Source organism: Notolepis coatsorum (genome assembly GCF_963971535.1).
Source record: "Notolepis coatsorum genome assembly, chromosome: 9".
Classification (NCBI taxonomy): Eukaryota; Metazoa; Chordata; class Actinopteri; order Aulopiformes; family Paralepididae; genus Notolepis; species Notolepis coatsorum.
In genome coordinates this window covers 1,427,279-1,453,265 of record NC_140173.1, presented here as the reverse complement: position 1 = coordinate 1,453,265, position 25,987 = coordinate 1,427,279, and positions in this window count along the sequence as shown.

The window sequence follows — 25,987 nt, the reverse complement described above, 5'->3', positions numbered from 1 at the left end:
ATCCAGTCGTAGGCTGCTGACTTCCCTCGCGAGGAAGGCGGCCAGGTCTAGGAGGGATGACTCGGGACCGTCGGGATCACGGTGGTCTCTCTGCCGCCGAAAGCGCTCTTGGCGGGCTGGAGGGAGCTTCTCTAGTATTCGTTCCACATTAGAGTTAGCATATAGTTCATATCTCCCTTTCTCCTTTTGGGACCCCAGCATCCCTACCAGGGATTGTACCTTGATAGAGAGGTCATCCAATGCTCTATTGTCTTTGGCTGGGGGGAGGCGGTCGATATCTCTTATTTCTTGTATCACGTAGTCCCATATGCGTCCATAACGCTGGTCGAGGGCCACTAGAGCCGCGGAGTATGGGGTGCTTGAGTTGGAATATGCCAGCGCTATATTATGCGCTCTGGGCACCTTGAGGTGCTTGAGGAGGATGGCATATTTGTACGACTCATCGGGGACGTCGGACATCATAGTCTCCAAGCACATCCGTAATTCCGTGTACTGTGCTCTGTCCTCGTGCGTAAAGTCTGGGAACGTCGGTGTGCCAAGGTACGATACCATGGATGGCTGGCACATTGGTGAGCGTAGGGGAATAGGCCTCCTGGGCGAGTCTCCCCGTACGTGTTGTCGTGGGTTGGTACTTGGTGGGTACCAGGGGCCGGGTACCCAGGTGCTGTTCCTCGGTGCTGACTGTACGTCAAACTCACCCATGAGTTGGGTCGGGGGTTTGTAGTGCAGTGACTCGGGGCTGACGTCTGGGCTGTACTGGGCCTCCTGGTCCAGAGTACGTTGCTGCTGGTCGGGGCTGTACTGGGCCTCCTGGTCCAGAGTACGTTGCTGCTGGTGGGCTTGACATTCCTCCTCTTCCTCTTCCTCTTCTAGGTCCTGGAGTCTTCTAGTCAGTCTCTCGGCGACGTAGGCCGGTTCTTCCCGGTGGCTGGGTCTCGTATGGACCGGTCGGGGAGGGGGTTCGGAGACGTAGACAGGATCCTCCTGTTGGCGGGGTCCCGGGTCGCTTGGTTGGGTAGGGGAATGTGCCCTAGACCCTTGTCGTGATGATCTCCGGGAGCTCCGTGCGGAGAGAGGGGGTGTCGCCATGGCAATCAATTGTTCTATCATCTGCGCCTGCAGCCGGTCGCGCTCTGCTTCGCGCTGGGCATGGGCGGCGTCGCGCTCTGCTTCGCGCTGGGCATTGGCGGCGTCGCGCTGTGCATTGGCGCTGGCATGGGCGGCAGCGCGCTGTGCATTGGCGGCGGCGCGCTGTGCATTGGCGCTGGCATGGGCGGCGTCGCGCTGTGCATTGGCGGCGGCGCGCTGTGCATCGGCGCGGCCTCTTTCAATGTTCTCTTCCGTCTGAAGGCGTCTGGTCTCCAGTCTTATGCGGTCGTCTTCACTCCTTTGTTGCGCCTGGAAGCGCTCTCGCTCGGTTGCAGAGTGTTCGCGTTCACTAAGGGCTTGCGCTTGGAGTTGCGCGTGAAGGCGCTCTCGTTGGTCTGCAGATTGTTCGCGCTCGCTTGTCTGTTGAGCCTGGAGGCGCTCTCTTTCCATGGTAGACTGTTCGCGCTCACTAAGCGTCTGTGCTTGAAGTCGATCGCGTTCACCCTGAAGTCGATCGCGTTCGGTGGAGGCTGCCAGGGTGGCGATGAATGCCTGCGCCAGCATCTGGTCCGCCTCGCTGGGGGATGACACTGACGGAGGTGATCGGCTTCTGACAGTGCTCGTTGGAGATCTGTTCTCTTGGCGCGCCCCGAGGTCCGTCTCCTGGGCGCGCTTCTCTTCTGGTCGTGTGTCGGGTTCTGTCCCTGGAGCGCTTTCTTTATCCTGGAGCTCTCCGGGGACTATCCCGTGGTCGTTGTCTGGGGGTATAGTCATGTCATGTCCCCCCTGGTCCCCCCCGTGAGCTTGGTCAGCTTCGTTAGAACCCACTGGGGTCTCTACTGGCAGGGTCGCCTGGTCGGTAGGACTTGACATGCTTTGACTATCCGCCTTATCCGCATTTAACGTCCGTTTAAAGCTAGGCACTAGACTGACAGCGTATTCCTCCAGATAGGGAGGTGGCTGACGTTTGCGCTGCGGGCGTTCTAGCTTGGGAGAGCCGCTTGGGGAGTGTTCACCGCTGGCCATGGTCAATATCAACATTATACTAGATATTACACTGATCCTCGAAGGACCAACTGTAACTGAGGGGTACAATTCCCTGACTGTATTAAAGAGTATGGTATATTAAACCACTACTTAGTTATGTACTTTAATTACTGGCCATACAGTACATGAATATATATGGTGAACACCCACACAAGAATACGGCAATGACACATAAAGTTCTATTTGGAGGGTATTTATTATTATCAGAGCAAGCAACGTTAGGTTACAGATTGAGAATTATACTCGCGCTTGTAAGGCGAAGAACACACGTAAAGTAGGTCAAGAGCGTAAGTCAATGAGAATAGTAAGATGGGTCTAAACTGACGCCACCTGTGGCATAGCAATTACATAAGGCACACTAGTACCAGCTGGAGACACTGGGGGGTTCCCTCCGGGTGTAAGGCCGGCAGGGTAGAGGAATGTTCGGGTGCAAAGTCTGGGTCAACGCGGAATAAAGAGGCTCCAGCTACGGGAGTCGGTACATGTACTCCCTTGATCAGCAGACAAAGCAGCAGTTGTAATCCAAGATGCTCGAATAGCATTGACGACAGCCAGCCAGCCTCCTCCTAGAGGCGGGCTCGAGTGATGATCCTCACGGGGGTAAATCCCAAACGATAGTGGAATCCACGGTACTCTCCTCCAGCGGTAACGGTACCAAAGCAATATAATCCAACCAGAAATGGTTCTGCAATCGCCGGTGTAGATTCTCCTGTGCACTATACTTCACATTAAACTAGGTTGAACTTGACGTTATTTCACTAAACTCTGACACTTTTACTATCCTATTCGCACATGTTCTAAGTGCTCTATTTTGACGCAAGGTTGCTCACTTCACTTGCACGTTGACTCGTGGTGAAGGTCTTAAGGTTTTACCTGAACTACTGCTGTTTACACCTGCGCCGTATTTATACGTAAGTGACAATCTAGTGCCAACCTGGTCACTCTTTGGTTCTGAATCACTACACTGCCAAAGGCATGTTGTAACATGCCCCAAACTCGCCCACTGCACCTGTCTGAGTACGAGACTGCCTGGAGCCTGGGGGGGGTGTCCAATAGGAGAGCGCATATTACTCTGGTTTGTACGCAGGTAAAGGGATATTCCGTGTATATATACAAATAATATACAGGGGATATCAAACGATATACAAATATTATACAAGGGATATCAAGCAATAAATATATATATTCGGTTTAATCTGACCATTTGTAACACTGACCATGTAATAACATCATCTTCACCTTGTGTCTCCTGATTGAGAACTCTTTTCCCATGCATCAACCAACTCTCATCTTTCACTTTGGCTCCACGCACAAGATCATGCAATGGTTGCACAGGATCAGTGCCACTTCTGGGTGCCAATATATCTCTGTCATTGAGTTCCGCTGGCTTAACAATTGTATAGGAGTCTGGAAGTTTGGGTGTGGATGAATCTTCAGTGTCAACTTTTATAGGAGGACGGTCAAGTCCTAGATGCTCATGAGAGAGATGATTTGTAGCACTCAGTGCAGTTCCATGGAACTCGTTCTGTGAGTAGTTCCCTTTGCATCTAGATTGTCAACACCATAGGTGGTAAATATAATAATAATAATAATAATAATAATAATAATAATAATAATAATAATAATAATAATAATAATAATAATAATAATAATAATAATAATAATGCAGGACCTGCCGCAGAGGTCTTTAATTGGCATGCAACGACACTCAATGTTAGCGGCACACAGCCGTTAGTTAGCACACACACACCGGAATACACACGCATGCATTGTCTTTTAGGATCGCCGATGCGATACTCCTCTGCGCTTAACCCATCCCGTCGTCCTTCCCCCCAAGGGCAGCCGGGAGCAGACGAGGGCTGTGGCGTGAGCCACACCCGGGGACCATCCAAGTGCTCCTGCCCGTCTTCGTCACGGACGCGACAGTTGTGTGCATGTTTTTCCATTGGGTTTCTCTTATCGGGGGGGGGACCCTTGCGAGCACGGGGAGAACATGCAAACTCCACACAGAAAGGCCTGGGAGATCACCCACCTGGGTATCTGGCATCGCGGAAACCTGGTCCCCAAGCGGGAATCGAACCCTGGACCTTCTTGCTGTGAGGCGACAGTGTTAACCACTACGCCACCGTGCCGCCTGGTGAAGACATCCTGACTAAGATTAGTAGGAAGAACAGCGACTGCTTCACCTCCATTACTTGTTTATATGACACTGAAAACCCTTGTGCATGTGCTTCATCAACTTCCGTTTTCTGGCGTCCATTGCCATGCAATTTGAGGCCACAATAGAGAGGAAAGGGCATTTATCTGTCCTTGCTGTGACGTATTGCGTCAGTCTTGCAGGTGTGATGGGTGCCGCCATATGCATTGTACTTCTGACATTGGTGATGAAACTTGCTATTTTTGTTCTCGGTTTCAGGTTGGCATCTTCTGTATTAGCTGCACAGGGTTTGAGGAGTGCTGGACGGACCCTGGAGGACGATATCATTGAACACTTGTAAGGGTTCGGCAACAGATGTTGTGAGACAGTTGGATGGGAAGGAGCCGTCAAATGTGTGGCCTGGTTGTAAGCAATACTTGTGTAAAACCAATCGCCTCATCCTGATCAATCTGGTTGGAATCGTGACCTCTAGCTACTTTCTTAGCCACTTGTTCCTTGTTTGCGATGCATGTGTCCCTCCCTTTCTGGTGTTCACTCCATTCAGGCAGATATTTGAGGAGCTGTTGCTTGAATCTTGTTGTGTGGGGTTCATAATCAAGACACAAATGCGAAATGGGTCAATATTGAAACAGAAACGTAAAAGTTAAGGTAAAACTGTTATGGTTTGTAACCGACCCCAATCGCACAACACAAGACAGGTATGAGAGTAAGCCAAGAACTGGGCATTCATTGAAACACACAGAAAACGGCACTGTCCCTTTAAGGGAGAACACAAATGACTGGAAAACAAGAAATGGGAAAAAGGCTCAGTGCCTTTAAGAGGCGAGCTGGCTAAGGGGAAGGCTAAGGGAACAGGACAGGGCAAGGGACAAGGGCAGGAACTGGGAGGACTAGGAGGACTGGACAGGGATGACTAGGAGGACTAGGAGGACTGGACAGGGAGGACTAGGATGACTAGGAGGACTGGACAGGGAGGACTAGGAGGACTAGAGAGGGGAAACAGGGACAGAGGCCCGCGGAGGCGGGCTGGGGACAGGGAGGACTAGGAGGACTAGAGTGGGGAAACAGGGACAGAGGCCCGCGGAGGCGGGCTGGGGACAGGGAGGACTAGGAGGACTAGACAGGGAGGACTAGGATGACTAGGGTGGGGAAAACAGACAAAGACTGGGATACAAGCATTAGAAGAATGTTGCTGCTCTGCAGCTTCTCCCGGGAAGGTTCGTCTGAGGAATCTGACAGTGACGTCAGAGCCGCTCTGCAGAATCTTCTCGGCAGCTCTCCGAGGTGGAAACGGGACAGAGAGGGAGAGAGAGAGCGGGTTAGCTCAGAGTACAGTTGGGAACAGAGCAGGTGACAGGAGAAGTGACTTGTCCCAAAACAGAGTAATCCAAGTGACTGAATCTTCGGTGTAAATACACACTGCGAGTAATGTCCCAACAACAATCCACGTGATAGAATCTTCGGTGCAAATACACACAGTGAGCGAAGTCCCAATTATAATCCAAGTGAAAATATCTTCGGTGTGAAATCACACAGTGAGCAAAGTTCAAGCAAATATTATCCCAAATGAACAATCCAAAAAGCAGGCACAGGGTGAGTGACAGTCTGAACAAAAGCAGGATCTCTTCAGTGTTTAACACACACGAAAAATGATAGGGTCAAAAGACAGTCTTGCAAAACTCACCCAGGCGCTGTGCGTAAAGAGAGCAGGATCAAACAGGGCGAGCGCGTCGCTACGGGGAACGGGTTGTCCAAGCGGAATACTGAGTGGTGCGCGGCTGTTTGGAGTCCGCGCCGGTATGGGGAGCGCGTCTGGCTCGGAGGTCTGGATGCGCGTCAGGATGCGCGTCTGGAGTGAAGAGCGCGTCTGCTGCGCGGAGGTCTGGATGCGCGTCTGGAGTGAAGAGCGCGTCTGCTGCACGGAGGTCTGGATGCGCGTCTGGATGCGCGTCTGGAGTGAAGAGCGCGTCTGCTGCGCGGAGGTCTGGATGCGCGTCTGGATGCGCGTCTGGATGCGCGTCTGGGGTGAAGAGCGCGTCTGCTGCGCGGAGGTCTGGATGCGCGTCTGGACGTCTGCTGCGCGGAGGTCTGAAGTGGAACACTGGAATACCTCCCGTGGAAGTTTAGAGAGCGCAGTCCAGTGTCTCCTTCCAGGCAAACGGCAACAGGAGGCCAAGGCTTGAGCGCATCTCACGCCGGAGATGAAAACAGCATAACAGACAGAAACCGAAACTCCCGTAGGAGCCTTTAGACAGAGAACCTCCCGAAGGAGTCTTGGTGATAGAGATATGATACGGAATGACCCGACAAGGCCAGAGGGGAAGAGCGAGGTACTTAAAGCCCAAGGGGGAACTAATTAGAATACACATCAGGTGCGTGAAGGTAATTGATACTTGAACTAGAAGTGTGTGTTCGGCACCAGACCAATCAAACACATAATGACAGGTAGTCCAAGGGTGTGGCTGCTGAAGAGCAAACGAGAGCAACGAACGCGAGGGTGGGGGCTAGTGAGGTGAGGAGAAAGGGAATTAAAGGACAAGGGAAAGGCGAACCTTACAGTACTCCCCCCTCCACGGGAGCCACCGGGCGACCCAAAAACACAGACAGAGGGGCAGGGGAAAAAACAAGGCAACAAACAAAAAGTACTGGGCCGAGCCAGCAGGGGAAGCCACAACAAAAGTGGGGCCAGCAACTGGGGCAGGGTAGCCGAGGGGTAACAAGAGGAGCTGAGGGGTAACTAGGGTAGCTGAGGGGTAACTAGAGGAGCTGAGGGGTAACCAGAGGAGCCGAGGGGTAACCATGGTAGCTGAGGGGTAAGTAGGGTAGCTGAGGGGTAACTAGAGGAGCTGAGGGGTAACTAGAGGAGCTGAGGGGTAACTAGAGGAGCTGAGGGGTAACTAGAGGAGCTGAGGGGTAACTAGAGGAGCTGAGGGGTAACTGCCAGGGCACTGATAGCTACAGGGCCTATGCTAGCTGTAATGCAACATTAACAAAGAGGCTGCGCTAGCTGCCGGAGCTAGGCCAGCAGAACAGGGCTGGACCAGCATGAGAGAACAAGCTAGCTGGAAGGACAGTCCTAGCTGTGGGGAACTGACCTTGCTAGCTGAAGGGGCAGTCCTAGCAGTGGGAGCAAACTGACCTTGCTAGCTGAAGGGGCAGTCCTAGCAGTGGGAGAAAACTGACCTTGCTAGCTGAAGGGGCAGTCCTAGCAGTGGGAGAAAACTGACCCTGCTAGCTGAAGGGGCAGTCCTAGCAGTGGGGCAAACTGACCTTGCTAGCTGAAGGGGCAGTCCTAGCAGTGGGAGCAACCTGACCTTGCTAGCTGAAAGGGCAGTCCTAGCAGTGGGAAAACTGACCTTGCTAGCTGAAAGGGCAGTCCTAGCAGTGGGAGAAAACTGACCTTGCTAGCTGAAAGGGCAGTCCTAGCAGTGGGAAAAAACTGACCTTGCTAGCTGAAAGGGCAGTCCTAGCAGTGGGAAAACTGACCTTGCTAGCTGAAAGGGCAGTCCTAGCAGTGGGAAAACTGACCTTGCTAGCTGAAAGGGCAGTCCTAGCAGTGGGAGAAAACTGACCTTGCTAGCTGAAAGGGCAGTCCTAGCAGTGGGAAAAAACTTACCTTGCTAGCTGAAAGGGCAGTCCTAGCAGTGGGAAAAACTACACAAAAGGTGGAGGCCATGCAGAGGGACCGGGTTAGCTGCCTGGGCATGGCTAGCTACAGGGCCTATGCTAGCTGCAAGGGCTGCATTAACATAGAGGCTGTGCTAACAGCCGGGGCTAAGCTAGCAGACTGGGGCCATGCAGAGGGACTGGGTTAGCTGCCTGGGCATGGCTAGCTACAGGGCCTATGCCAGCAGCAAGGGCTGCATTAACATAGAGGCTGTGCTAGCAGCCGGGGCTAAGCTAGCAGACTGGGGCCATGCTGGTAGTAGAGGCCTAACAAGCTGCAGGGGAGCTAACAAGGCTAACAGGGAAGCAAACAGGGGAGTCAACAGGCTAACAGGGGAGCTAACAGGGAAGCTAACAGGGAAGCTAACAGGCTAACAGGGGAGCTAACAGGGGAGACAAACAAGCTAACAGGGGAGCTAACAGGGCTACTAGAGGGAACAAAAAAAAAAAGGGCAAACTCAACATACACCGTCTGTGCTGGCTGGGGTCGTCGATTGGTCGGGTCGTACTGTTATGGTTTGTAACCGACCCCAATCGCACAACACAAGACAGGTATGAGAGTAAGCCAAGAACTGGGCATTCATTGAAACACACAGAAAACGGCACTGTCCCTTTAAGGGAGAACACAAATGACTGGAAAACAAGAAATGGGAAAAAGGCTCAGTGCCTTTAAGAGGCGAGCTGGCTAAGGGGAAGGCTAAGGGAACAGGACAGGGCAAGGGACAAGGGCAGGAACTGGGAGGACTAGGAGGACTGGACAGGGATGACTAGGAGGACTAGGAGGACTGGACAGGGAGGACTAGGATGACTAGGAGGACTGGACAGGGAGGACTAGGAGGACTAGAGAGGGGAAACAGGGACAGAGGCCTGCGGAGGCGGGCTGGGGACAGGGAGGACTAGGAGGACTAGAGTGGGGAAACAGGGACAGAGGCCCGCGGAGGCGGGCTGGGGACAGGGAGGACTAGGAGGACTAGACAGGGAGGACTAGGATGACTAGGGTGGGGAAAACAGACAAAGACTGGGATACAAGCATTAGAAGAATGTTGCTGCTCTGCAGCTTCTCCCGGGAAGGTTCGTCTGAGGAATCTGACAGTCACGTCAGAGCCGCTCTGCAGAATCCTCTCGGCAGCTCTCCGAGGTGGAAACGGGACAGAGAGGGAGAGAGAGAGCGGGTTAGCTCAGAGTACAGTTGGGAACAGAGCAGGTGACAGGAGAAGTGACTGAATCTTCAGAGTAATCCAAGTGACTGAATCTTCTGTGTAAATACACACTGCGAGTAATGTCCCAACAACAATCCACGTGATAGAATCTTCGGTGCAAATACACACAGTGAGCGAAGTCCCAATTATAATCCAAGTGAAAATATCTTCGGTGTGAAATCACACAGTGAGCAAAGTTCAAGCAAATATTATCCCAAATGAACAATCCAAAAAGCAGGCACAGGGTGAGTGACAGTCTGAACAAAAGCAGGATCTCTTCAGTGTTTAACACACGAAAAATGATAGGGTCAAAAGACAGTCTTGCAAAACTCACCCAGGCGCTGTGCGTAAAGAGAGCAGGATCAAACAGGGCGAGCGCGTCGCTACGGGGAACGGGTTGTCCAAGCGGAATACTGAGTGGTGCGCGGCTGTTTGGAGTACGCGCCGGTACGGGGAGCGCGTCTGGCTCGGAGGTCTGGATGCGCGTCAGGATGCGCGTCTGGAGTGAAGAGCGCGTCTGCTGCGCGGAGGTCTGGATGCGCGTCTGGATGCGCGTCTGGAGTGAAGAGCGCGTCTGCTGCGCGGAGGTCTGGATGCGCGTCTGGATGCGCGTCTGGAGTGAAGAGCGCGTCTGCTGCGCGGAGGTCTGGATGCGCGTCTGGATGCGCGTCTGGATGCGCGTCTGGGGTGAAGAGCGCGTCTGCTGCGCGGAGGTCTGGATGCGCGTCTGGACGTCTGCTGCGCGGAGGTCTGAAGTGGAACACTGGAATACCTCCCGTGGACGTTTAGAGAGCGCAGTCCAGTGTCTCCTTCCAGGCAAACGGCGACAGGAGGCCAAGGCTTGAGCGCATCTCACGCCGGAGATGAAAACAGCATAACAGACAGAAACCGAAACTCCCGTAGGAGCCTTTAGACAGAGAACCTCCCGAAGGAGTCTTGGTGATAGAGATATGATACGGAACGACCCGACAAGGCCAGAGGGGAAGAGCGAGGTACTTAAAGCCCAAGGGGGAACTAATTAGAATACACATCAGGTGCGTGAAGGTAATTGATACTTGAACTAGAAGTGTGTGTTCGGCACCAGACCAATCAAACACATAATGACAGGTAGTCCAAGGGTGTGGCTGCTGAAGAGCAAACGAGAGCAACGAACGCGAGGGTGGGGGCTAGTGAGGTGAGGAGAAAGGGAATTAAAGGACAAGGGAAAGGCGAACCTTACAAAAACTCATTTTCGGGAAACCGCCATCTTGGAAATATGCAAATTAGGGGTCCAGACACACCCAATTATAAATATAAGCATTCCAATGTGTTTCTAATGGCCAAGAAACATAATATAGACACCAAGTTTTTATTTGAAGCTCATTTGTTTCAAATGTTTTAGCCGAAACCTTTTTCGGAGGGCGGCCATATTGATTTGGCGGTGGTCGCTGGCTCGGGCGCCCTGGCTGAATCATTAGAACATACTCTGAGCTACATCTGGGAAAAATGTTGTGCTTTTGCACAAATTTGCATGAACTTAGCCTCATATAGCCCTAAGGCCCCCAACTAGTAGACAATACGACAAAAAGGATATAACGCGGCCCGGAGGCCTCTCTCCCCCCCTCCCTCTCTCTCCCACGGCCCCGGGCTGAAAAGCGTTTCGACTGGGACCGGGGAATAGGGTACTTCTTAGTACAGAGCAGACCAGTATTGTGGTAGTGTCCTCCTGGCGGCAAGGAAATAGCACAGTTAATTACACACGTCGAGCTCCTACGTTCATTTGTTAGTCAAATGGCCGCCCCGTTGTACTGCTCTCCAACGAGTGGGCCCATGTTAATAGTAGCAGCGTTTCCGCACGCTGTGCTCTCAATTCTCTTCAATTGTAATGTCAGTTTGTATTATCCAAAGTTCCTTATAGCACAGTTCATATATTCCTTTTACTGATAGCTCAGGAAACAGTACATTCATCCGGCGCAGATATACCGATACTTTGTGTTTACTCACGGCGTGTAGCGTGAGTAAGAGAAAGTGAACACAGCAGGCTTGGAGCAGTAAGTGTCTTCTGTGGAACAAGGCACGAGAGAAGGGTAGCGTGTCCTCGTATCTCTGCAGTTCCGCGTTCCTGGTGTCGTCCGTGCGACTCTGTTCTGCCTACTGCCAAACACGAATCCTCCTTTCTACAGCGCCCCGTCCTTCCGGGCACCGCCCCTCCACGCCAGCCAGCCAATCCATCTCCTGCTCCCTCCAGCGGCACACCCCGGCTGCGTAAGAAAGAGGGACCACATGTGTAGACTGTACGACTGCAGCACTTGCCTGCTGTCACTGGCCTCTGCACATATCACCATCCCCACAGGACGGCTCCCCACACTCCCACCGGGACTCCATGGACCTCATCTAAGAGGGAAGAAGGGACAGCATGACGCAGTACTGCGATAGGAGAGTCCAATACACAACACAGTCGGAATTACACTTGCCTGTTAAAACGGCCAGGTAAGCATCTAGGTCAGGGGTCGGAAATTAGGTCTGGCCACGGGCCAAATTTTCCCCAAGCCATTGAATGGCGGGCCAGGACCAAAAACAATGGCTAATTTAATATAATGATAGTGAAAAATGCAGCACTGCGGCGAGTGCATACACATGATGCACTCGCAAATGGGGGACCCTGATGTAAACAAGACAAACGTCTTTCTCTGGTCTGCATCCCCTTAACAATTGTGTGTATTGAGCCGTACTGTATTGTACCCATTCTGCAATCTGTTAAATAAAGTTTTCATTCATTCATTCATGAACAGCAGATCAGTAGGATGGGCATTTGATGTTCATACAGCACCGCGGCGAGTGCATATACACATGAACAGCAGATCAGAATGCATGAAAAGTAAACACGACTCACCATAACTGCCCTGGGCTTGTTCAGTCCTCCAAAATCCCTGCTAATGTTTGAAACATGTCAAATATCCACTCGCCATGCTCCAATTCCAGATTGGCGTTGAATGCAGCTACTTTATCTGCCAACTTGAACACAGTTGTCATCATTGCCTCGTTTGCTATCTTGTCGCCACATATTATGCAGAGAGGACGTCGGCATGGAAGAGTCACCTGTTGCGATAAACCCGTATTTTAAGTATGACTCCTGTTTATTAAAAGAAGCTTTATGTGTCTTGGAGGTCGTAGGCTCCTCTTCTGGCTCCTCAGTTGGTATTTCCCTGTTGCAAAGAAGCTATCCAAAGACGTTTTTTTTATTTTTTTTAACACATTTTTGCTAACGTTAATCGCTCACATCCCGAATGCGGAAGTGAAAGTGTGTTAAGGAAAATATACACGCGGCCCGGTGGGACTATTCCATTGGTTCTCCCAGTCCACGTGACCATTTCTAGCATTTCAATTGGCTATAGTGACAGACATAGATATGATGAATAGATAGATACAGCTTCACAAAGACACTGGCGTCACGAGTGAATATGTCCCGCCCGTAAAATAAATCTCATATTCTCAAAATAAACTGCCGGGCCAGAAATTATTGCTGGCGGGCCAATGTCGGCCCGCGGGCCGCCTATTGCCGACCCCTGATCTAGGTCCTCATCAGGACCATCACTGGGCGTGTCCTCCTCTCAGGGTCCCGTAGGTACATCAACACACATACATACAGACACACACATAAATCAAATTTCAAATCAAATTTATTTATAAGGCCCGACAACACACGTTAATGTCCCCATGGGCCGTACAGGTCTTCTTTAAACAAGTCAAGAAGAAAACATAACAATAAGTGAAGAACAGAACAAGAACACCATAAGGTCCAAAATTTTTTAGATGAATGCAAAAAATTTAAATAAAAAATTTAAGAATGCAAGCACTCCCAGACATACCCCACGCGAAGGTAAGGAAAAACTCACTAAAACCTAACAATAGGGAAAAAAGCTCCACAGGCAGTGTGGAGGAGAGAAACCTTAGAAGGGCCATTCAAGGGGGGATCTCCCTTCTTAGATGTTGGTGATAGTAGTGTTGCAGACGGCCAGTTGGTAAGCATGCACTCATGTGTGTAGTGAAACACAGATGAGTGCATGCAATAGCAACTGAACATTTTGAAAGATTAAAGATAAAGCAAATAGCGATAGCAACTGAACATTTTGAAAGATAGAGCTGATAGCGGATCTATTTGAGGCACAGGGGCGGCGCAAAGAGGGTCACATCCTCCTCGTCTTAGTCACGGGACATTCAACACTCCGGTCATTGCTCAGGGACAGCCGGAGACAGGGAGATAGGGGGCGGCGCAGAGAGGGTCGCGAACTCCCCGACATCATCGCGGGACGTCCGGCACTCCGGTCACCACTACGAGACCTCCGGAGACAGGGGGGCACGCAGAGGGGGTCGCAACCTCCCGGCCTTCATCACGGGATGTCCGACACTCCGGTCAGCACTCCAGGACAGCAAGTCATAGGGGGACAGGGAGACGGGACAGGCGTTAGACAGCTCATGTGATTGTAGTGGGCGGACATAGCAATAGATACAAGTGGTAAGCATATATGTGAATGGAGTAGATATATGAAGTGAGCATATTATGTGAATAGAATAGAAGTACTTAACCCAGCAATGAAACCGCGTTGACTGTTAATCTGTTAACAGTCTGTTAATGCTCTGTATAATGCATACCCCCACCCGCGACACATGCACCTTACATCTACCATAGCCACACCCACCTCCGGTCCTATATATGCCGGGGTAGTGGCCATACTACTCCCTTCCTCTTTTTTGACGCGAAAAGGCCGCTCATAGGCACTAGTGATGTTAAGATTCACTGATTCGCATCGGTGCACCGGCATAAATGTTCACGATGCGAGTGCACCGGTGGAATAAGTGCGCATCGGCTAGAATTCAGGTTGAACTCGTGATGCATCTGTTGTAGCATCTGTTGCATCAGTCAAAACCGATTCATTCATATAATTTCCTCTCATCCACTTCTGTCAGCAGTGCACTGCACACAGCAGATACTATCTTTGCTTCGCTACTACAGAAGGCGAGCGCCGCGTCACAGTTATCAACAAACAGTGGAAGTCGAGGAGACATGAATAGAATTGATCAACTGGCTAACGCTAGTAGCTCCTGGCTAACGTTAGCCACTTAGCCGTTCAGCTACCGCTAAACTACAGTATCTAACTAACTAACGCGACTCTGCAACACCAGTTCCATAAGTGAGGAAATGGGGGGGGGGGGTATATTGACAACGCTTGACAACAGGTTCAAGATAACTTCACATTTATTGGCAATTTGTTTCTTTATATCGCTTCCTCCAGCCAGGTTCAAACTGTGTTGACAAAATGCCATCATGGTGTGGTTAGCTACGGAGCATCAAAACACTCGTTTTCACACCTGTAGTTCGTTTGCTTTGTTCCGATTCAGGGAGACACAGGGACTATAATGATACAATGTTGCACTTGTCCCTTAGTTCGTTTGTGTTCACACGGCTGTGTTAACAGCGGACCAAAACAAACGCACGCGCGAGCAAACTGTCACTCATTGGTCAGATTTTGGGGTGCCCCCCCCCCCTAACCCTGAAACTCTGCGTTACATTGAAATCGGGAAGGGGAGAGCGGGGGGAGCAAATTAATGAATGTGGATGAGAGCTGTGATGTAAGTGGTTGCAGATACGGCTGTGGGGGTGCTGGAGACATGATCGAATAGACTTGTATGCGCCAGAATCTCCTGAACACGGTGCAAGCCATTCCTAATCGATCAGAACTAATTCGGCAGCGAAAAAGCCCGTTTTTAAGCAGAGCATCCCCCATGCACATGCGCAGATTGCCCACGGATTGTGATGCAACGCACACCCGCCCTGGACTGTTCCATCAGAGGGGGGAGCTTCGGTGGCTTCGGTCCTTTCAGCCGAACAGGATAATGAAACAATGATCCCACTAAATGACCAGACGCGTCTTATGGCGACATCTACAATTACCTCATTGAGTCTCCAGGTAGTATATATATAATGTTTATATTTAAGTGCAGTGGTCTGTAGCCACTCACACTGGCCACCGAAGCTCCCCCCTCTGATGGAACAGTCCAGGGCGCGTGTGCGTTGCGTCATCATGCAGCGCGTATACAGTACGGCAAGTGAGTTGTGTTGGTTTGTTAAATCGATTGCATTCTCACAGCGTACGAGTCGCGTCGGGTTCGTTTTGGAAGTGCGCCGAGACCACCCTCTCTAGGTGGTCTCTGCCCGCTTGTTTTGTTCATTTAATTTCATTATCTGAAATATTATAAAATCATTAAGTCTGCTATAAGCCATTATCCCTTTGTGTGTGATTATTATTGTCTCACAGTAGTGTGTATATTATATACATTGTGTGTGTATGTTTTTAGCTAAAGTGGATAGAAAACACAGTACTGTACAAAAGTCTTAGGCAGGCTTAGGAGTTTTTATATAAATTGTCTTACAGTAGATTATTTAATTTTTAATAATAATATAAGCTGCATATAAGGAATACAACCAAATCCTCTGTCATACCATAAAATTGTATCATTCTTTTGCATCGTGTTGAATCGCATCGTATCGCCCCGAATCGCATTATGTTGAATCAAATCGTATCGAATCGTATCGTATCTCAACAGGGGTGAATCGTATCGCATCGCATCGCCCGGTGCTTCAAATGTATTGTTAATGTATCGTATTGTTGGCACCGTATCGAGATGTGCATCGCATCGGCCTCAGTGATGGAGATGCACATCCCTAATAGGCACCTGCAGCAGTGAAGACAGTATTTAGTTTATTTAGTTAGAGATGAAAGGAAAGAAGAAAGAGAAGATATTCCACCGGAGTCCTTTTTCAGGACTCCCCCAGTTGGTGTCCGCCGCTCGTCATGGAGTTTCCTCAAACAGGTGTTGTGCCTAATTCCGACCCGCCGCCACATTCTGACCTACCCCCCTCGGGTGAACGCGCATAGACCTTGCGTGGACGCGCATACACCTCGTGAACGCGCATACACTATATCAGCCTATCAGCGCAGTTTATCAGCCTGCGCAGCGATCGTGGACGCGCATACACCTCGTGAACGCGCATACACTCTATCAGCCTATATCAGCGCAGTTTATTATCAGCCTGCGCAGCGATCAGTTTGCCAGCCTGCGCGGTCTATTTACAGATTTGTGATACTAAATCCAGTGGAATGATTAGATTTGTCCCGATCCATAGATATGCAACATGGCTATAATAAGGTCATTTATATAGCCTGATATTATATATTCTCTAATATAATGTGAACATGCAAATGTTTCAATAGCCATGTGTAAGCATATACATGTGTGCGAATACACATTCCTTGTACAGTACTGTATGTGTTTATGAGATGTACAGTACGGCTCAATACACACAATTGTTAAGGGGATGCAGACCAGAGAAAGACGTTTGTCTTGTTTACATTTTCAATTCATAGTGACATTTATGACATACACAACATACACGACATCATGACATTCATGGCATAGGGATATACATGACATACAGGTATATAGTAGGCTACTGTGTGTGTGTGTGTGTGTGTGTGTGTGTGTGTGTGTGTGTGTGTGTGTGTGTGGTCTGACTGGCCAGACCTGAATGACCTATGCGGCTGGTCCAACGTGGCCCTGGAGTGGGTGGGGCCGGACTCAGACGCTGTTAATGTTTCTGAGGAGATCATCTCTGACCCTACCATCTCTGTGAAGGCCACCATTGACATCTGTGGAACATGGCAGGAACTACCACTTACCAATGCCCGTGGCCATCTCATGTCGGCACAACAACAACGTCAACACTGGACTGAGCTTAAACTGCAAGGGAAGCTTGTCTGTCTCCCTGCGGCTGACCACTCTGTCGCACGCAGTTTTAAAAAATTTAGCTATAGATGAGAGCATCATCATTTTTACTTTAAAAGCTAGGCTACAGGTTTTACCATCAATGCTCAACCTTTCCATCTCGTTCCCTGGCAGTCATAGCCCACACTGCATACAGCCATACACCATGGTCACGAACAGACAACAGAAACCATGTCTCACATACTCAATGGCTGTCATGCATACGAAGGGCTCTACATTTGTAGGCATGATAGGATCGTGGATCTGATTGCAGACAGTGTCAGTTCCACACTCGGGTCACCTGCAACATATAAGCTGTATAAGCACACCAGTGTGAAGCCATATATGCTCAATCTGTGTAGGGACAATTCATTGTTCTCTGATATTTCAGCAAACACCCCCGATGTTGTTATTGTTAATGAGAATAACAGAGAGGTTCTCATCCTACAACTGTATCAGAATAACCCACAATGTACAAGTGCACTGATAATATTTGTGTCCTTTAAACATTGTCTTTATGTGGACATAAATAAAGATTAAAAATGTGTGTGTGTGTGTGTGTCTTCACAATGGAGACTAATTGGTATAGACCAATTGCACATAAAACATCTTTTAGAAGTCCGGTAGGGATGACATATGGGTCTGGATGACGCCTTCATATGAGAAATAATGTAATTAAGGTCATCTGCTGAAATGGGCTTTTTTATGTGGAAGACATATGACATACGTGAGTGAGATTTCTAGGACATGATCATGTAAAAAGCATTTGCTGAAATTCATAACAGTTGGGGGGGCGGGGCATTTCTCGGCAAGGTTGCATAGAATTGACCCCCTCCCTTATCTTGGGAGAACATTTTTTCACAGACACCAGAATGACTGTGGTGACACTTCTAGGCCTCTGTATGATCATGTAAAAAGCATTTGCTGAAATTCATAACAGAGCCCCAGTTGGGGGGGTGGGGCATTTCTCTGCAAGCTGACCCCTCCCATATCTTGAGAGAAAATTGGTTTACAGACACCAGAATGAGTGTGGTGACACTTCTAGGCCTCTGTATGATCATGTAAAAAGCATTTGCTGAAATTCATAACAGAGCCCCAGTTGGGGGGGCGGGGCATTTCTCGGCAAGCTGACTCCTCCCATATCTTGAGAGAAAATTTGTTTACAGACACCAGAATGAGTGTGGTGACACTTCTAGGCCTCTGTATGATCATGTAAAAAGCATTTGCTGAAATTCATAACAGAGCCCCAGTTGGGGGGGCGGGGCATTTCTCGGCAAGCTGACCCCTCCCATATCTTGAGAGAAGATTGCTTTACAGACACCAGAATGAGTGTGGTGACACTTCTAGGCCTCTGTATGATCATGTAAAAAGCATTTGCTGAAATTCATAACAGAGCCCCAGTTGGGGGGGGCGGGGCATTTCTCTGCAAGCTGACCCCTCCCGTATCTTGAGAGAAAATTGGTTTACAGACACCAGAATGAGTGTGGTGACACTTCTAGGCCTCTGTATGATCATGTAAAAAGCATTTGCTGAAATTCATAACAGAGCCCCAGTTGGGGGGGCGGGGCATTTCTCGGCAAGCTGACCCCTCCCATATCTTGAGAGAAAATTGGTTTACAGACACCAGAATGAGTGTGGTGACACTTCTAGGCATCTGTATGATTATGTAAAAGGCATTTGCTGAAATTCATAACAGAGCCCCAGTTGGGGGGGCGGGGCATTTCTCGGCAAGCTGACCCCTCCCATATCTTGAGAGAAAATTGGTTTACAGACACCAGAATGAGTGTAGTGACACTTCTAGGCCTCTGTATGATCATGTAAAAAGCATTTGCTGAAATTCATAACAGAGCCCCAGTTGGGGGGGCGGGGCATTTCTCGGCAAGCTGACCCCTCCCATATCTTGAGAGAAAATTGGTTTACAGACACCAGAATGAGTGTGGTGACACTTCTAGGCCTCTGTATGATCATGTAAAAAGCATTTGCTGAAATTCATAACAGAGCCCCAGTTGGGGGGGCAGGGCATTTCTCGGCAAGCTGACCCCTGTTATACTGGGTTGTAGGCGGAGGGGTAGGGGGTTTCAGTTCTTGGTGGATTGGGAGGGGTACGGGATAGAAGAGCGTTCTTGGGTGCCTCAAAGGGATATTTTAGATCCCAGCCTGATCGTTGATTTCCGGCGGCTGAATCCCGAGGCTCCTAGGTGAACGTCTGGTGCCGTTCGTCGGGGGAGGGTACTGTTACGTTCTGGACACCGACCTCGGTCGATGACCACCCACATTCCTGGCATATGTCACTGGGCTTGTCACCTGTCATTTCCCTGTCAATTAGTGCTGTCACTTAGGGGTGGTTCCTGATTGGCTGTCACGGGGGTGTGTGTGGAATGTTGGTATTTGGTGTCTATGTAACATACCTCTCTTCTGCTTGTCCATTGTCAGGTCTTCACTAATTGCGTTCGGGGATAACGCGGACGGTTCTACTCTGGACCTCCAATAAGCTCCCATTTACCTTATTTTCCACTTGTGCTATTAGCACTTGTTCTCTCTTAGAATTTACTCTGTGTTCTTACTATTAAAGTCGAACCTGTTCAAGAGTAAACACTCTCTGTCTCTGTGATTGCCTTCACCCATTGGAATTCACCTACCTGCATTCTGACAGACCCCTCCCATATCTTGAGAGAAAATTGGTTTACAGACACCAGAATGAGTGTGGTGACACTTCTAGGCCTCTGTATGATCATGTAAAAAGCATTTGCTGAAATTCATAACAGAGCCCTAGTTGGGGGGGGGTCCTTTCTCGGCAAGCTCTGTCGAGAAAGGACCCCCCCCCCCCCCCCAACTAGGGCTCTGTTATGAATTTCAGCAAATGCTTTTTACATGATCATACAGAGGCCTACAAGTGTCACCACAGTCATTCTGGTGTCTGTGGAACAATTTTCTCTCAAGATATGGGAGAGGGTCATTTCTCGGCAAGCCTTGCCGAGAAAGGACCCCCCCCCCCCCCAACCAGGGCTCTGTTATGAATTTCAGCAAATGCTTTTTACATGATCATACAGAGGCCTACAAGTGTCACCACAGTCATTCTGGTGCTTGTGAAACAATTTTCTCTCAAGATATGGGAGGGGGTCAGATCTCGGCAAGCTCTGCCGAGAAAGGAGCCCCCCCACCCCAACTAGGGCTCTGTTATGAATTTCAGCAAATGCTTTTTACATGATCATACAGAGGCCTAGAAGTGTCACCACACTCATTCTGGTGCTTGTGAAACAATTTTCTCTCAAGATATGGGAGGGGGTCAGATCTCGGCAAGCTCTGCAGAGAAAGGACCCCCCCCCCCCCCACCTAGGGCTCTGTTATGAATTTCAGCAAATGCTTTTTACATGATCATACAGAGGCCTAGAAGTGTCACCACACTCATTCTGGTGTCTGTAAACCAATTTTCTCTCAAGATATGGGAGGGGTCAGCTTGCCGAGAAATGCCCCGCCCCCCCCAACTGGGGCTCTGTTATGAATTTCAGCAAATGCTTTTTACATGATCATACAGAGGCCTAGAAGTGTCACCACACTCATTCTGGTGTCTGTAAACCAATTTTCTCTCAAGATCTGGGAGGGGTCAGCTTGCCGAGAAATTTCCCGCCCCCCCAACTGGGGCTCTGTTATGAATTTCAGCAAATGCTTTTTACATGATCATACAGAGGCCTAGAAGTGTCACCACACTCATTCTGGTGTCTGTAAACCAATTTTCTCTCAAGATATGGGAGGGGTCAGCTTGCCGAGAAATGCCCCGCCCTCCCAACTGGGGCTCTGTTATGAAGTTCAGCAAATGCTTTTTACATGATCATACAGAGGCCTAGAAGTGTCACCACACTCATTCTGGTGTCTGTAAACCAATTTTCTCTCAAGATATGGGAGGGGTCAGCTTGCCGAGAAATGCCCCGCCCCCCCAACTGGGGCTCTGTTATGAATTTCAGCAAATGCTTTTTACATGATCATTAAGATTTGTTTATTAAGGACAATGCAAATTAATGAACATCATTTACATGTGTATGCATAACATCACAGCATGATAAGGACGTAAATATGCCGGGAATAGCACAGGGCTAATTTCCACCCGTAGTCCTAACATAAAACAAACACAAAACGGACCATACAACGTTCATTCATAAAAACTGACATCACTGACATGACCACACTAACATGACATTCAGTCAGTACAACATCACTAACATCCCTAATGAGTGCATATTTGGCTGTCTAACAGCCATTTCCTGAGTTGGCCCTTAAAGGTGGACAGGGTGGGACATTCCCTTAAGGGGACCGGAAGGCTGTTCCATGTTCCACTTCCCTTTATCGATAGACAATTTCTGCTGAAGGCGGTCTTTCTAAAATGGACCTCACAATCCCCTCTGGTGTTTGATCTAGTGGCTAATCCAGTGTTCCTTTTCTCGTGGATAAACTCCTTGAGAGGGGGAGGGGCTAATCTGTGCAGGCATTTATATACAAAGCAGGAACTTTTATAATGTCTGAGGTTTTCAAAATTGAAAATGTGATGCTTATCCAGGATTTTACAGTGGTGGTATGAGTACTGTTTCCTGTCATATACCTTCAATGCTCTGTTGTAGAGTTGTTCTATGGGTTTCATGGCTGTGGCCCCAGTAAATGACCAGTTTAGAAGGCAATATTCAATGTGAGAGAAGACCATATAGTGTAGGTATGTCTTTGCGGCTTCAAGTGTTAGGGAGGGCCGTATTTGTTTGAAGTTGGAAATGTTGAAGTTGATGGTGTTCCTCACTTTCTTTATGTGTTTCTTAAAGGTCAGGTTTGAGTCCAAGATGACCCCAAGGAATTTGAAGTGGGAAACAAGTTCTAGTTCTTCCTTCCTTCCCTCCTTCCTCAGGAACACATTGGACCGCTTGATGGTTTCTGGACGCTTGCTAAAGAACATGCACACAGTCTTTTTCGCATTAAGTAGGAGACAGAGGCCAGAGGCCTAGAAGTGTCACCACACTCATTCTGGTGTCTGTAAACCAATTTTCTCTCAAGATATGGGAGGGGTCAGCTTGCCGAGAAATGCCCGGCCCCCCCAACTGGGGCTCTGTTATGAATTTCAGCAAATGCTTTTTACATGATCATACAGAGGCCTATAAGTGTCACCACAGTCATTCTGGTGTCTGTGAAAAAAATTCTCCCAAGATAAGGGAGGGGGTCAATTCTATGCAACCTTGCACAGAAATGCCCCGCCCCCCCAACTGGGGCTCTGTTGTGAATTTCAGCAAATGCTTTTTACATGATCATACAGAGGCCTAGAAGTGTCACCACACTCATTCTGGTGTCTGTAAACCAATTTTCTCTCAAGATATGGGAGGGGTCAGCTTGCCAAGAAATGCCCTGCACCCCCAACTGGGGCTCTGTTATGAATTTCAGCAAATGCTTTTTACATGATCATACAGAGGCCTAGAAGTGTCACCACACTCATTCTGGTGAATGTAAACCAATTTTCTCTCAAGATATGGGAGGGGTCAGCTTGCCGAGAAATGCCCCGCCCCCCCCAACTGGGGCTCTGTTATGAATTTCAGCAAATGCTTTTTACATGATCATACAGAGGCCTAGAAGTGTCACCACAGTCATTCTGGTGTCTGTGAAAAAATTTTCTCCCAAGATAAGGGAGGGGGTCAATTCTATGCAACCTTGCAGAGAAATGCCCCGCCCCCCCCCCAACTGGGGCTCTGTTATGAATTTCAGCAAATGCTTTTTACATGATCATACAGAGGCCTAGAAGTGTCACCACACTCATTCTGGTGTCTGTAAACCAATTTTTCTCTCAAGATATGGGAGGGGTCAGCTTGCCGAGAAATGCCCCGCCCCCCCAACTGGGGCTCTGTTATGAAGTTCAGCAAATGCTTTTTACATGATCATACAGAGGCCTAGAAGTGTCACCACACTCATTCTGGTGTCTGTAAACCAATTTTCTCTCAAGATATGGGAGGGGTCAGCTTGCCGAGAAATGCCCCGCCCCCCCAACTGGGGCTCTGTTATGAATTTCAGCAAATGCTTTTTACATGATCATACAGAGGCCTAGAAGTGTCACCACACTCATTCTGGTGTCTGTAAACCTATTTTCTCTCAAGATATGGGAGGGGTCAGCTTGCCGAGAAATGCCCGGCCCCCCCAACTGGGGCTCTGTTATGAATTTCAGCAAATGCTTTTTACATGATCATACAGAGGCCTATAAGTGTCACCACAGTCATTCTGGTGTCTGTGAAAAAAATGCTCCCAAGATAAGGGAGGGGGTCAATTCTATGCAACCTTGCACAGAAATGCCCCGCCCCCCCAACTGGGGCTCTGTTATGAATTTCAGCACATGCTTTTTACATGATCATACAGAGGCCTAGAAGTGTCACCACACTCATTCTGGTGTCTGTAAACCAATTTTCTCTCAAGATATGGGAGGGGTCAGCTTGCCAAGAAATGCCCTGCACCCCCAACTGGGGCTCTGTTATGAAGTTCAGCAAATGCTTTTTACATGATCATACAGAGGCCTAGAAGTGTCACCACACTCATTCTGGTGAATGTAAACCAATTTTCTCTCAAGATATGGGAGGGGTCAGCTTGCCGAGAAATGCCCCGCCCCCCCAACTGGGGCTCTGTTATGAATTTCAGCAAATCCTTTTTACATGATCATACAGAGGCCTAGAAGTGTCACCACACTCATTCTGGTGTCTGTAAACCAATTTTCTCTCAAGATATGGGAGGGGTCAGCTTGCAGAGAAATGCCCGCCCCCCCAACTGGGGCTCTGTTATGAATTTCAGCAAATGCTTTTTACATGATCATACAGAGGCCTAGAAGTGTCACCACAGTCATTCTGGTGTCTGTGAAAAAATGTTCTCCCAAGATAAGGGAGGGGGTCAATTCTATGCAACCTTGCCGAGAAATGCCCCGCCCCCCCCCAACTGGGGCTCTGTTATGAATTTCAGCAAATGCTTTTTACATGATCATACAGAGGCCTAGAAGTGTCACCACAGTCATTCTGGTGTCTGTGAAAAATTTTTCTCCCAAGATAAGGGAGGGGGTCAATTCTATGCAACCTTGCCGAGAAATGCCCCGCCCCCCCCAACTGGGGCTCTGTTATGAATTTCAGCAAATGCTTTTTACATGATCATACAGAGGCCTAGAAGTGTCACCACACTCATTCTGGTGTCTGTAAACCAATTTTCTCTCAAGATCTGGGAGGGGTCAGCTTGCCGAGAAATTTCCCGCCCCCCCAACTGGGGCTCTGTTATGAATTTCAGCAAATGCTTTTTACATGATCATACAGAGGCCTAGAAGTGTCACCACACTCATTCTGGTGTCTGTAAACCAATTTTCTCTCAAGATATGGGAGGGGTCAGCTTGCCGAGAAATGCCCCGCCCTCCCAACTGGGGCTCTGTTATGAAGTTCAGCAAATGCTTTTTACATGATCATACAGAGGCCTAGAAGTGTCACCACACTCATTCTGGTGTCTGTAAACCAATTTTCTCTCAAGATATGGGAGGGGTCAGCTTGCCGAGAAATGCCCCGCCCCCCCAACTGGGGCTCTGTTATGAATTTCAGCAAATGCTTTTTACATGATCATTAAGATTTGTTTATTAAGGACAATGCAAATTAATGAACATCATTTACATGTGTATGCATAACATCACAGCATGATAAGGACGTAAATATGCCGGGAATAGCACAGGGCTAATTTCCACCCGTAGTCCTAACATAAAACAAACACAAAACGGACCATACAACGTTCATTCATAAAAACTGACATCACTGACATGACCACACTAACATGACATTCAGTCAGTACAACATCACTAACATCCCTAATGAGTGCATATTTGGCTGTCTAACAGCCATTTCCTGAGTTGGCCCTTAAAGGTGGACAGGGTGGGACATTCCCTTAAGGGGACCGGAAGGCTGTTCCATGTTCCACTTCCCTTTATCGATAGACAATTTCTGCTGAAGGCGGTCTTTCTAAAATGGACCTCACAATCCCCTCTGGTGTTTGATCTAGTGGCTAATCCAGTGTTCCTTTTCTCGTGGATAAACTCCTTGAGAGGGGGAGGGGCTAATCTGTGCAGGCATTTATATACAAAGCAGGAACTTTTATAATGTCTGAGGTTTTCAAAATTGAAAATGTGATGCTTATCCAGGATTTTACAGTGGTGGTATGAGTACTGTTTCCTGTCATATACCTTCAATGCTCTGTTGTAGAGTTGTTCTATGGGTTTCATGGCTGTGGCCCCAGTAAATGACCAGTTTAGAAGGCAATATTCAATGTGAGAGAAGACCATATAGTGTAGGTATGTCTTTGCGGCTTCAAGTGTTAGGGAGGGCCGTATTTGTTTGAAGTTGGAAATGTTGAAGTTGATGGTGTTCCTCACTTTCTTTATGTGTTTCTTAAAGGTCAGGTTTGAGTCCAAGATGACCCCAAGGAATTTGAAGTGGGAAACAAGTTCTAGTTCTTCCTTCCTTCCCTCCTTCCTCAGGAACACATTGGACCGCTTGATGGTTTCTGGACGCTTGCTAAAGAACATGCACACAGTCTTTTTCGCATTAAGTAGGAGACAGAGGCCAGAGGCCTAGAAGTGTCACCACACTCATTCTGGTGTCTGTAAACCAATTTTCTCTCAAGATATGGGAGGGGTCAGCTTGCCGAGAAATGCCCGGCCCCCCCAACTGGGGCTCTGTTATGAATTTCAGCAAATGCTTTTTACATGATCATACAGAGGCCTATAAGTGTCACCACAGTCATTCTGGTGTCTGTGAAAAAAATTCTCCCAAGATAAGGGAGGGGGTCAATTCTATGCAACCTTGCACAGAAATGCCCCGCCCCCCCAACTGGGGCTCTGTTGTGAATTTCAGCAAATGCTTTTTACATGATCATACAGAGGCCTAGAAGTGTCACCACACTCATTCTGGTGTCTGTAAACCAATTTTCTCTCAAGATATGGGAGGGGTCAGCTTGCCAAGAAATGCCCTGCACCCCCAACTGGGGCTCTGTT